The following is a 15,017-nucleotide window of genomic DNA, read 5'->3' as shown; positions in this document are numbered from 1 at the left end:
TGGTACTTCAGAAAGGAGCGGGTTCACCTTACACTTCAATAGCCTTTGCTCGTGCTCTTGTCATTGGTCCAAATGGTGTCGTGGGTGATGTAGGTAGATACATGGGGATGACATTGGGATGCTCCACATCATCTCCCCTTCCTTGGGAAAGATCTGTCCTCGGATCGAATTCTTCATCACCATGGTAGGGCGAGAGATCCTTGACGTTGAAGACGTCGCTCACATTGTACTTGTCACGCGGGAGGTGGATATTGTAAGCATTGTTGTTGTAGCATGCAAGCACCTTGAAGGGTCCATCCACTCGTGGTAGAAGTTTGGACTTGCGTTCCTTGGGGAAGCGGTCCTTGCGAAGGTGTAGCGACACAAGATCTCCAATGTTGAATACCATCGGTTGCTTGTTTACGTTGAGCTTGGTCACGAGTCATTGTACATGGCGTTCGATGGTGTGCCTTGTATCTTCATGCACCTTCTTGAGATAGTTCACACGTGCACTTGCGTCCATATTGATGCGCTCTTGTAGTGATAGAGGAAGAATGTCCAGTGGGGACAATGGGTTGAATCCGAAGACGACCTCGAAAGGGGACTTGCCGGTAGTCGAGTGTCTTGCTCAGTTGTAAGCGTACTCGGTGATAGGTAGACACTCCTCCCACTCCTTGATGTTCTTCTTGATTGGCACGGGAAGTAGAGCGGAGAGTGTGCGGTTGGTCACCTCCGTTTGGCCGTCAGTTTGTGGATGGTAAGCCCTGGAGAAGAGTAGCTAGATTCCGATCTTGGCACATAGGGTCTTTCAAAAGTAACTCAAGAACTTGACATCGTGGTCCAAGACAATCGTCTTTGGCACTCCATGTAGGCGTAATATTTCCCTACAAAAGAGATTGGCAACATGTGAAGCATCGTCTATCTTATTGCAAGGAATGAAATGAGCCATTTTCGAGAATCGGTCCACAACAACAAACACAGAATCCTTTCCATTTGTAGTTCTAGGCAAACCAAGCACAAAATCCATGCTAATATCTTCCCATGGTCGGAACGGTATTGGAAGAGGCATATAGAGACCATGGGATTGAGCTTTAGACTTAGCTTTGCGACATGTAGAGCATCGGTTGGTGAAGCGGTTGACGTCGCAGAACATCTTGGGCCAAAAATAGTTCTTGGAAAGCATAGCAAATGTCTTGTTGCGTCCAAAGTGTCCCATTAGTCCTCCTCCATGAGATTCTTGCAAAAGCAACAAACGAAGAGAAGACTCGGGGAAGCATAGTTTGTTAGCTCTCATAAGATAACCATCTTTGATGTAATAGCATTCCCAATATGTATGCGTCAAACATTTGGCATAAGGGACAACAAAAGTAGGGTCATGCGCATACAAGTCTTTTATGTGCTCGAAGCCAATGGCATCCAATTCAAGTTGAGTAACAAGCATGCATATGCGGGAAAGAGCGTCCGCTACAACATTTTCCTTACCTTTAATGTACTTGATAATATAAGGAAATGACTCAATGAATTCACTCCATTTAGCATGACGCTTTTTCAACTTAGTTTGACCCTTAAGGTATTTAAGTGTTTCATGGTTGGTATGGATGATAAATTCATGAGGGCGAAGATAATGTTCCCATTCATGCAAAACGCGGACTAAAGCATATAGCTATTTGTCATAGATGGGGTAATTGAGTTGCGCACCGGAAAGTTTCTCACTAAAGTAGGCTATGGGGCGCTTCTCTTGCGTTAACACACCTCCTATGCCATTACCACTAGCATTGCAATGAATCTCAAAGGTCTGTCAAAGTTTGGTAATGCAAGCACGGGAGCATGAGTAAGCAAATTTTTAAGATCATTGAATGCGGTGTCTTGGGATGGTCCCCAAACAAAGGGTGCATTCTTCTTACTCAAAGCATGCAAAGGTGAAGCAATGGTGCTAAAGTCCTTCACAAATATACGGTAGAAATCGGCTAAACCAAGGAAGCTACGCACTTGTCGCAAGTTGGTTGGTTGTGGCCAAGTTTTAATGGCATTAATCTTAGATTCATCAACATGAACACCCTTAGAAGATACTACAAAACCCAAGAAAACAAGCTTATCAACCCCAAAGAGGCATTTTTCCATATTAGCATACAGAAGCTCTTTTCGAAGAGTTTGTAGCACGGTGCGAAGATGGGTGACATGCTCTTTGAGAGATTTGCTAAACACAAGAATATCGTAGAAGTAAACAACAACAAATTCACCAATGTAAGGGCGAAACACGTAATGCATAAGACGCATGAGAGTACCGGGTGCTTCCGATAAACCCATAGGCATGACTAACCACTCATACAAACCAAACTTTGTTTTGAAAGCGGTCTTCCATTCATGATATAGGCGAAGGTGTCCCGTCTTTCGATGAGATGGTGTCTATCATTTTGGAGGAAGTCGACTTTGACGATCCGACTACGAACGTGCGAGGATGTCGCGCCTTAGCAATTGCTAAACCAACTCCGAGAGGTTATTGACCACACCGGAGCATGATCGAACTGACCACGGAGGTCTGTTTCCTGCATGCAAACAAAGAACAAGCAAGAAACAAAGATTGCAATCTGGATATTGCGAATATAAGAGGAAGGCTTTATTGATCAATGTGGGGTTCTGTGACGTCTTAGTCTGGTCGTTGAACACAAACGAAGTACGGGAAGTTGCAGCTATGGCGAACTTTTAATCTAAACAAAACCCAAAGTCTAAACGATTCCCTAAGGGTTTTATATATGGAGGAGAGAGGGGGGAATTTCGTGGCCCTTGGAGGAGGGGTCCGAAACCAACCCCAACTCTTGTTTCCCCACACATACGGACTCTAAAAACATTCTATACTTAAGTATTTCGAAAATACATGGGTCTGGCCCAATAATAAGGTGACGCAACACCTCGAATAGCCTTTGGACGACATTTATGAAGTGGCATCTTGTATATTTCGTCCAAGGTTTCATGCACTCCTTATGGTGGCTTCAAAGTCCTGAAATCATCACATGTAACAACGTTCTTGATCCCATTGCGCATGCCATCATCTCCATGCTTGGTCTTGCTCCAGGGTTCATCCATCTTGTCCATCCTAGGCCCTTCATTTGTAAGCAAAACAAATGTATCCAATTTAGGAAGCATCATATTCTCATGAACATTAGAATCATTACCAAGAAACAAAAGTACCTGATAATTTAATTGGCGTGCGCGAGCTCTAGTAATTGGTCCAGTATGTATAACAGCAGGGGTTGTGGGTGTAACAATGGTATTGATGTCCTCATCATCCTCTTCTTCTTGAAATGAAGTCGTCCTCGACAGAAGCTCATCTTCCTCACCAAATAAGGCTTCAAATCTGCAATGTTAAAAGTGGGACTAACCCCAAAATCTGCAGGCAACTCAAGTTTATATGCATTATCATTTATTTTCTCTAACACCTTAAAAGGACCATCAACACGTGGCATTAGCTTTCATTTGCACAAATTAGGAAATCTATCCTTACGCAAATGTAACCAAACAAGATCTCCAGGTGCAAACACACCATGTTTTCTACCCTTATCTCCAGCAAGTTTATATTTACCATTCATATGTTCAATGTTTTCCTTAGTTAACTCATGCATTTTTAAAATCAATTCAGCACGTTCTTTAGCATCAAAATTAACCTTCTCCGAAGATGGAAGAGGCATCAAAACAATATGCCCACGAGGTAGGAAACCATACACAATTTCAAAAGGGCACATCTTTGTAGTAGAATTCAATGAACGATTATAAGCAAATTCAATATGAGGCAAGCATTCTTCCCACATTTTCTTATTATTCTTCAAAATAGCCCTAAGCATAGTAGACAATGTTCTATTGACTACTTCAGTTTGTCCATCAGTTTGGGGGTGACAAGTAGTACTAAAAAGCCGTTTAGTCCACAACTTAGCCCATAAACATCTCCAAAAGTGGCTAAGAAATTTAGTATCACGATCTGAAACAATAGTATTTGGCACACTATGCAAGCGAATAATTTCACGAAAGAACAAATCAACAACATTAACAGCATCATCGCTTTTATGACATGGTATAAAGTGTACCATTTTTGAGAACCTATCCACGAGAACAAATATGCTATCCCTCCCCTTCTTTGTTTGAGGTAAACCTAAAAAAAGTCCATAGATATATCCTCCCAAGGAACACTAGGTATAGGCAAAGGCATATATAAATCATGAGGATTTAGTCGTGACTTAGCTTTTTGACATGTAGTGCAGCGAGCAACAAAACGCTCAACATCACGTCTCATCTTTGGCCAAAAGAAATGTGTATCAAGTATATCCTCCGTCTTCTTCATGCCAAAGTGTCCCATTAATCCTCCTCCATGCGCCTCCTGCAAAAACAAAAGACGAACAGAGCTAGCTGGAATGCATAGCTTGTTAGCACGAAACACAAATCCATCATTAATGATGAACTTGTTCCATGTTCTTCCTTCTTTACAATTCTGCATTACATCTTTAAAATCAGCATCATGCACATATTGATTTTTAAGTCAAGTTGTGAAAGCATAGTATAGCGATGAGACAATGCATCAGCAATAACATTTTCTTTATCCTTCTTGTGTGTAATGACATAAGGGGAATTCTCAATGAATTCTACCCATTTAGCATGTCTACGATTCAGTTTAGCTTGACTTTTAATATGTTTCAAAGATTCATGGTCGGAATGTATAACAAATTCTTTGGGCCATAAATAATGTTGCCATGTTTCTAAAGTCCGAACAAGAGCATATAATTCTTTATCATAAGTAGAATAATTTATACTAGGCCCACTCAATTTTTCAGAAAAGTATGCAACATGTTTGCCATCTTGTAATAACACACCTCCTAATCCAATTCCACTAGCATCACATTCAAGCTCAAAAGTCTTATTAAAATCAGGAAGTTGGAGTAAAGGAGCAGGTGTCAACTTATCTTTCAATACTGTGAAGGCTTCTTCTTGTGCGGTACCCCAAACAAAAGGCACATCCTTCTTTGTAAGCTCATTGAGAGGTGCATCAATGGTGCTGAAATCTCTCACAAAACGCCTATAGAATCTAGCGAGGCCAAGAAAACTCCTTACTTGTATGACCGTTTTGGGCTGTGGCCAACTCTCAATAGCTTCAATCTTGGCTTTATCAACTTCAATTCCCTGTGGAGTAACAACATAGCCAAGAAAAGATACTCGATCGGTGCAGAAGGTGCACTTCCCAAGGTTACCAAACAAACGTGCATCATGTAGAGCAATAAAAGCAGCATGTAAATGTTCCAAATGTTCCTCCAAAGATCTAATATAAATTAGTATATCATCAAAATAGACAACCACAAATCGTCCAATGAAAGCACGTAAAACTTCGTTCATTAGTCTCATGAAAGTACTAGGTGCATTAGTTAACCCAAAAGCCATGACTAACCACTCATATAAACCAAACTTAGTTTTAAATGTTGTTTCCATTCATCCCCCAATTTCATACTAATTAGATGGTATCCACTACGCAAATCAACTTTGGAGAAAATTGTAGAGCCACTCAATTTATCAAGAATATCATCTAGCCTAGGAATAGGATGGCGATAACGAATAGTAATATTATTAATGCCTCTACAATCAACACACATACGCGACGTACCATCCTTTTTAGGCACTAGTATAATAGGAACATCACAAGGACTAAGAGATTCGTGTATGTAACCTTTGTCGAGCAGCTCCTCTACTTGACGCACAATCTCCTTCTTCTCCTCTGGATTGGTACGGTATGGTGCACAGTTGGGTAGCGATGCACTGGGAATTATGTCAATTTGAGGCTCAATCCCTCGAATAGGTGGTAATCCCGGTGGCATGTCTTGTGGGAAGACGTCAGTGAACTCCTGCAAAATGTTAGTGACAGTAGGGGGCAAAGAGGAAGGCACGTCCTCGAATGAAAATAATACCTCTTATGCACACAAAAGCATAGCAAACAGATTTGCTGAAATCTAGCTCATCAATATCAGATTTTGTGGCAAGTAAACATGCACTTTTCAATTTAATTTCAGAAGCAACAGTAGATGGTTTATTATTAGGTTTCATTTGTTGCTCAAATTCTTTTGCCACAATCTAATTTTCACTCTTATTTTTCTCCCGTTTTGCTTTATTAGCTCTATTAATATCATCTTTCAAAATGGATTCAGGAATCATAGGAAGCAAAGTAATATGGCTATCCTTATGAACAAGAGTATACTGATTATTTCTACCATGGTGTACAATTTTTTTATCAAATTGCCATGGTCTACCAAGTAATAAGGAAAATGCTTGCATGGGTACCACATCACAATCAATATAATCAGCATATGTAGAGATACTAAAATGCACATGAACACTACGTGTTACCTTAACCTTGCCACTGTTGTAGAACCATTGGACGTAGTAAGGATGTGGATGTGTTCTTGTGGTGAGAGATAGATTCTCCACCATCTCCATGCTAGACAAGTTGTTGCAGCTCCCTCCATCTATGATGACACGAATAGAATGTTCCTTCACAACTCCCTTTGTATGGAACAAATTATGCCTCTAATTTTGCTCAGCTTGTGTGACCTGCACACTCAAAACACGTTGAGCAACTAAACATTCATACATGTCATTATCTTCAGCAGCCATGCATTGCATCTCGTGATCAGAATCATCTCCACCGTGTTCTTCACGTGTAATAAGAGCCAAAGTCTCCTCATCATAGTCACTAGCGGACTCATACCCACCATCCTCAGTAGAAATCATCACACGCTGAGATTTGCATTCTCTCGCAAAATTTCCTCTTCCCTTACTGTAGCGACCCGACCCAAATGGAACATGTCTCTGTGCTTAAGTCTCGTCCCTAGATCGGTATGCTAACACACACAGTACTCGAGGATTTATAACAGAGGTAAATCACATGTATAAAGTAACGTAAATACTATTACCTCAATCCAAATAGCGGAAGTAACAACAAGGTTGTGGATTCCCATCAACACCAACGGCAAAGTTGAGTGTAGAAATCATAACCCTAACGCATCACTTACTCGTCATAAGAATCCTGCAACATGAGATGTTGCAGCCACAAAGGGTTAGTACATTGAATGTACTGGCAAATTCACACTGTAGAGCAATGTTGAATAATGGCTATCACTACATGCATATTTGGCTGGTGGAGGCTCTAAGTTTAATTTTTTGCATAAAGCCAATTTTTCCCTACATCAAAGGAATATATTTTATTTAACTACACGGTTTTGTTCAAAATATTGAGAAGGTTCCTCCAACTCAATCCCAATTAAAAGTTAACATGCCAACAAATTAATTTAGTAGAGTGATGAGATCAATATGATAATCCAAGAACCAGATACTCGAGATGTCCATAACCGGGGACACGGCTAATCATGATTAGTTTGTACACTCTGCAGAGGTTTGCGCACTTTTCCCCACAAGACTCGATCTCCTCCGTTGGATTTCTCACACTACATGGTGTTTGAGAAACGGATGACCGAGACACAGTCTTTCAGAAGCATTAACTCTTTACTCTGGGTAGACCGTTACACCTACTTTCCCCTACATCTGCTAGCCCACCACTGAAAGAGGTCACACAACATACTCAACTATGCCAGAGCCCAAAATGGCTTGTGGCTGCACACAAAAGTTTCTAGCATGAATAATCTTATGATCCCTTTGAGCCTGGGTGGCGGGCCGTAGGATGATCACACGGGTACTCCGGGATATCCTTGGACAACGCTGGATACTCCAGGTGCCCACAAGCAATCCACCCAGATGTGCATTAAAGTTGCCACCTTAAGTTGAACCATTAATTAACCACTCACATCTGTCATGGATACACTCAAACCCAAACCACGTCTACGAGCATAGCATGGAAATATAGGCATAACATAGAAGTAACTCCCAAGGGTTTGATAATAAAATAGGTAATAGGTTCTACCTCATCATCTACTTCCCAGACCCATGTGTTAATCAGATCCTAACCATGCAATGTTTGAGGGTGAAACTAATGCATAAAACTGGGTTGAAAAGTATGATCAAAGTGCAACGCCCTCGATGCGGCTATATCTCCCACGTGTCGAAGCATGACTTAGAGGCATAACCGCATTGAAAGCAATGTCGCCAGAGAGGTAATCTTCAAACAACCCATGTAATACATAAGGGAAAGAGATACATAGTTGGCTTACAATCGCCACTTCACACAATACATGAATAAAGCATTACAACATCCAAATACAATCAAGGTCCGACTACAGAACCAAAATAAAGAAGAACCCCAAATGCGACAAAGGTCCCCGATCGACCCCAACTGGGCTCCACTACTGATCAACTAGAACGAAGCAACACAAAGGACAAGATCTTCATCGAGCTCCTCCTGAGCTTGGTTGCATCATCTGCACGGACTCATCGGCACCTGCAAGCTGGGTTGGAAGTATCTGTGAGTCACGGGGACTCAGCAATCTCGCACCCTCGCGATCAAGACGTATGAGATGGAGCTGCAGCAAGCGACTAGCATATATGGTGGCTAACATACGCAAATGAGAGCGAGAAGAGAAGGCAAAGCATGGTTGATAAAAGTATGATCAAGAAGTGATCCTAGAACAACCTATATCAAGCATTACTCCAACACCGTGTTCACTTCCCGGACTCCGCCAGAAAGAGACCATCACGGTTACACACGCGGTTGATGTATTTTAATTAAGGTCAACTTTAGGTTTTCTACAACCGGACGTTAACAAATTCCCATCTGCCCATAATCGCGGACACGGCTTTCGAAAGTTGAAATCCCTGCAGGGGAGTCCCAACTTAGCCCATCACAAGTTCTCACGGTCAACGAAGGAATAGACCTCCTCCCGAGACATTCCGATCAGACTCGGTATCCCGGTTCTTCAAGACATCCTCGACAATGGTAAAACAAGTCCAGCAAAGCTGCCCGATGCGCCGACATCCTGATGGCAGCTGCACATATCTCGTTCTCAGGGCAACACCGGATAGGTCAAGCTACGAGTAAAACCAGCCCTCAAGTTTCCCCGAGGTGGCCCCGCAGGCTGCCCATTTCGGACCAACACTTAGACAAGCACTGGCCTGGGGGGTTAAAATAAAGATGACCCTCGGGATGCGTGACTCCCAAGGGAAAAAGGCTAGGTGGCGAATGGTAAAACCAAGGTTGGGCCTTGCTGGAGGAGTTTTATTCAAAGCGAACTGTCAAGGGGTTCCCATTATAACCCAACCGCGTGAGGAACGCAAAATCCGGGAACATAACACCGATATGACGGAAACTAGGGCGGCAAGAATGGAACAAAACACCAGGCATAAGGCCGAGCCTTCCACCCTTTACCAAGTATATAGATGCATTAATTAAATAAGATATATTGTGATATCCCAACAAGTAAACATGTTCCAACAAGGAACAACATCTCCATGTTCCAACGAGGAACAAACTTCAATCTTCACCTGCAACTAACAACGCTATAAGAGGGGCTGGGCAAAGCTGTAACATAGCCAATCAACGGTTTGCTAGGACAAGGTGGGTTAGAGGCTTGGTTCAACAATATGGGTGGCATGATAAGCAAGTGGTAGGTATCGCAGCATTGGCATAGCAAAAGAGCGAGCATCTAGCAAAGCAAAGATAGTAGTGATTTCGAGGGTATGATCATCTTGCCTGAGGTCCCGCAAGGAAGAACGATGAGTCCATGAAGAAGACAAACATACGTAGTCAAACGGGTCCTCACAAACGCGACGTAACCGGAACCAACCCGAAGAAGCAAACACCAGAAAGAATCATACAACATAGTAAACAACCAACACATGAACATGGTATGATATGCGGGATGCGGTATGCAATGCATATGCATGATTTGTCAAGGAACGAATGAACCTGGCCTCAACTTGGAAAACCAAGTGTGCCACTGGAAAGATGAGATGAAATCGCTTGAAAACGATATAAAGATCACCGGAAACGGAGTTACGGTTTGGAAATGGCAAGCAATTCAAATATGGCCACGTTCTGCGATTTACAGCAAGTAGCCATCTAAATGCAATGAGATGAACAAGCTACAGCACCCAAACATGGCATCAAAATACATGGCAGGGATGCATTCAAGATGCTTAACAAAAGTCTAGCACTGAGCTATGGCCAAATTCATACATTAACAGGTTCAAACAAGCATGGCAAAAATGCATATGGTAAACAGATTTCAGACTTAGTGAAATTAACACTTGTCTGGAGTTTCAGATCAGGTAGCACACTTTGGAGCATGAAAACTATATGCTACAGGAACTTAACATGGCAAAGTAAAGCATGGCATGGAGCTACTAAAAGAGCTTAACAAAAGTCCCTTAGTGACCTTGAGCCAAAAGGGATCAGAAAATACAATTGCAAGCATGTGAACATGGCAAAAACATAATCAGATCACGGACTTGGTGAAAACTGGAGCATGCAAATCAGATATCAAGTAGGCATGTTTACGAGCTCGATGCACTCACTACAGAGCAAGGCATGACAATATAAGCATACACCCATCAAGAATACACATTATGCAAGCTAGACATGGCAAGAACAATAACATATCATGCACGGATCAACTACAGCATCATCGGCAAAATCGCTAACAAGTAGACAATCTACCCAGATTCACGAAGTAGCAAAAGTAGAGCTCGATTGACTCAAGCTAGGGTGCTCCATAATTGCAAACAAAGACAGGGATGGATATAGCACTACAATATTAACAAAACATCCTTACTGATCATCCTCAAAAGTGGCACGGATCACTAGGAAACAACATGAACATATGACCATATGAGATAAACAGCTCAAGGACTTAGTGGAAATGCTGAGTCCCTGAAATCAGCATTACCAAGTGCCTCACTTTGCAAGCTTGTGCTAGTCACCACACACATCACAAAAATACATGGGTTGCACCTCTGGAAAGATGGCAAAACCCTTAACAAAAGATATGTAGAGGTGATGGGCATATCATGCACACAATAATCATGGAAAAAATGACAAATATCTAAATGGAGCAGCAGATCTGACAAATAACTCAAGTAGCACTCTTCTAACAGCATTTTGGGCATCAAGACGAGCTCAAATGAAAATGATGCAATGGAATGAAACGATGTACTCTCTGAGACGAACATTTTGATATGCTATATGCTCAAATCGGAGCCATGGATGGGGAGTTACGATGCGATGAACAGGAGCAAATGGATCTGGGAATTTCGATGACTTAGTAGAAAATGGACCTTCGCAGAAAGTCAACGCGGGCGGCGGATCTCGCCGGAATCCCACCGGAGTTGGCCGGAGAGGTTGTGAAGGCGCCGGACCGGGCCGTGGGCAGCGGGGAAGGACGAGGGAGGCCGGATCCGAGCGGGGACAAGCCAGATCTGGGCGGAGGGCTCCGGTCCCTGGTGGAGGCGGTCCATGGCGACGCCGGCGACGACAGAGCTTGGACGCAGCGGCGGAGGAGGTTGACGGCGGCTCCGGCAGTCGGGGACGAGCGGTGGCGGAGCGGATCCGCGAGAGAGGGCGACGGGGAGCTGCGGGGCGAACCCGGTGTCGTCTTGGCGCGTGGTAGGTGGCGACGCGAGGGATGGCGCTTCCATGGCGGCGGCGGCGGAGCTCGCCGGCGGCGGACGGTGGCGGGGAACCCGAGCGGCGGCGGCGGGGCGCTCGGGCCCGCATGGCGCAGCGGCGGACGCGGCCGGGCTCGCGCGGGCCCGCGATGGGCTCCGCAGGCCGCGCGGTGGAGGAGGGAGACGGCGACACATGGCGGCGCGCGAGTGGAGGAGGGAAGCGGTGGCGCTGAGGTGGTGGCTCCAGATTGGTCCGGGTGAGGTGGCGGCGGCGCGGACATGTCCGGCGACCGGATGGACATGTCCGGCGATGTGAGAGGAGCGGGGCTAGGGTTCATCCACGAAAATTTCGGGGATGGCCACATATATATAGGTAGAGGGAGCTAGGAGAGTCCAAATGAGGTGCGGTTTTCGGCCACGCGATCATGATCGAACGACCGAGATGATGGAAGAGGTTTAGGTGGGTTTTGGGCCAAATTGGAGGGGTGTTGGGCTGCTACACACACGAGGCCTTCTCGGTCCCTTGGTTAACCGTTGGAGCATCAAACGAAGTCCAAATGGTACGAAACTTGACAGGCGGTCTACCGGTGGTAAACCAAGGCCGCTTGGCAAGTATCGGTCCAATCCGAAAATGTTTAACCCCCACACATGAAAGAAAGGTAGAAATGACCACCGGAGGAGAACGGAACGCCGGAATGCAAAACGGACAACGAGGAAAATGCTCGGATGCATGAGATGGACACGTATGCGAAAGAAATGCACATGATGACATGATATGCAATGCATGACATACAAGCAATGACAAGGCAACAACAGCTAATAACTGGAGGACACCTGGCACATCGGTCTCGGGGCATTACACAAAGTGTGAACTTGCCTTGTACAGTTGACGAAGATGATTCACACTCATAACTCCTGATATTTCTACTCGTCACACTCCGTTCAATCTATCGTAAGCAATCAATAGTAACCACACATAAGCAATCACTCAAAAGATCGGAAAGAACGAAGAAGACGATTCGGAAAACATCAAAACCAAGCAAATAGCTCTTGCAACATAAAACAATTTCTAATAGTAGCAAAATTATGTGAATTTGGCCTTATCAGAAAGTTTAGGTAAGAGCTTCAATTTCCAAAAAGTATCAACCATATCGGAGTTACGAAACTCAAGTTATGATCAAAAGAAGTTTGAATATGAATCTGAACAAATTTAGGAATTTGAAATTTTCAAAAAGTTGATGTGACAGGTTCACTAGATAGGTGAAAACAAGATAAAACTATACGCACTGGTTTCATCTAATTTGGATGAACAAGTAAAAAGTTATGGCTATTTGAAAAATCAAGGCCAAGCTGTTTTACGGAAGAAAAATAGGTACGGCAAAAAAAATCTAGGTCTAATGTATAAATACGTAGACTAATTGTGTAACGCCCTCGATGCGGCTATATCTCCCACGTGTCGAAGCACGACTTAGAGGCATAACCGCATTGAAAGCAATGTCGCAAGTGAGGTAATCTTCACACAACCCATGTATTACATAAGAGAAAGAGATACATAGTTGGCTTACAATTGCCACTTCACACAAATACATGAATAAAGCATTACATCAACCAGATACAATCAAGGTCCGACTACGGAACCAGAATAAAAGAAGACTACCCCAATTCTACACAGATCCCCGATCGACCCCAACTGGGCTCCACTACTGATCAACTAGAACGAAACAACACAAAGGACAAGATATTCATCAAGCTCCTCCTTGAGCTTGGTTGCGTCACCTGTACGGTATCATCGGCACCTGCAAACTGGTTTTGGAAGTATCTGTGAGTCACGGGGACTCAGCAATCTCGCACCCTCGCGATCAAGACTATTTAAGCTTATAGGTAAGGTAAAAGGTATGAGGTGGAGCTGCAGCAAGCGACTAGCATATATGGTGGCTAACATACGCAAATGAGAGCGAGAAGAGAAGGCAAAGCATGATCGAGAAACTATGATCAAGAAGTGATCCTAGAGCAACTTACGTCAAGCATAACTCCAACACCGTGTTCACTTCCCGGACTTCGCCGGAAAGAGACCATCACGGCAACACACATGGTTGATGTATTTTAATTAAGGTCAACTTCAGGTTTTCTACAACCGGACATTAAAAAATTCCCATCTGCCCATAACCGCGGGCACAGCTTTCAAAAGATCAAATCCCTACAGGGGTGTCCCAACTTAGCCCATCACAAGCTCTCACGGTCAACGAAGGATATTCCTTCTAGCGGGAAGACCCGATCAGGCTCGGAATCCCGGTTACAAGACATCCTCGACAATGGTAAAACAAGTCCAGCAAGACCACCCGATGCGCCGACATCCCGATAAGAGCTGCACATATCTCGTTCTCAGGGCAACACCGGATAAGAAATTCGTACAACTAAAACCAGCCCTCGAGTTTCCCCGAGGTGGCGCTACAAGGGGCTCTAGTTTGGACCAACACTTAGACAAGCACTGGCCCGGGGGGGTTAAAATAAAGATGACCCTCGGGATGCGCGACTCCCAAGGGAAAAAGGCTAGGTGGCGAATGGTAAAACCAAGGTTGGGCCTTGCTGGAGGAGTTTTATTCAAGGCGAACTGTCAAGGGGTTCCCATTATAACGCAACCGCGTGAGGAACGCAAAATCCGGGAACATAACACCGATATGACGGAAACTAGGGCGGCAAGAGTGGAACAAAACACCAGGCATAAGGCCGAGCCTTCCATCCTTTACCAAGTATATAGATGCATTAATTAAATAAGAGATATTGTGATATCCCAACAAAATATCCATGTTCCAACAAGGAACAAACTCCAATCTTCACCTGCAACTAGCAACGCTATAAGAGGGGCTGAGCAAAGCGGTAACATAGCCAAACAACGGTTTGCTAGGGCAAGGTGGGTTAGAGGCTTGGCTTCACAATATGGGAGGCATGATAAGCAAGTGGTAGGTATCGTAGCATAGGCATAGCAAAAGAGCGAGCAACTAGCAAGCAAAGGTAGAAGTGATTTCGAGGGTATGGTCATCTTGCGTGAGATCCCGCAAGGAAGAAGAACGAGTCCAAGAAGAAGACAAACGGACGAAGTCGAACGGATCCTCACAACTCCGGAACGAAACTGAAGCTAACGCGAGAAGCAACCCGGAAAGAAACAAACAACATAATAAACAACCACCACATGAACATGGCATGATGCACAACCAAGTATGATGCATGTCCGGTTTAAATATGCATGGAATGGCAAGGGGCACAAACAAAACTACAAGTTAAGTGGAGCTCAATATGCAACGAATTGCATATTGACGGAACACCACATCAATTATTTAGTTCTCTCTCGGTTAGGTACTCAACAATATTAAATGTTGGTTAACATGGCAAGAGGTGTAGCATAACAAACTATACCATCTAAACAATTTAAATGGGGCCGGATATAACAAACAACA

Source organism: Triticum urartu, chromosome 4 (assembly GCF_003073215.2).
Source record: "Triticum urartu cultivar G1812 chromosome 4, Tu2.1, whole genome shotgun sequence".
Lineage (NCBI taxonomy): Eukaryota > Viridiplantae > Streptophyta > Magnoliopsida > Poales > Poaceae > Triticum > Triticum urartu.
This window is presented reverse-complemented; position numbering follows the sequence as displayed.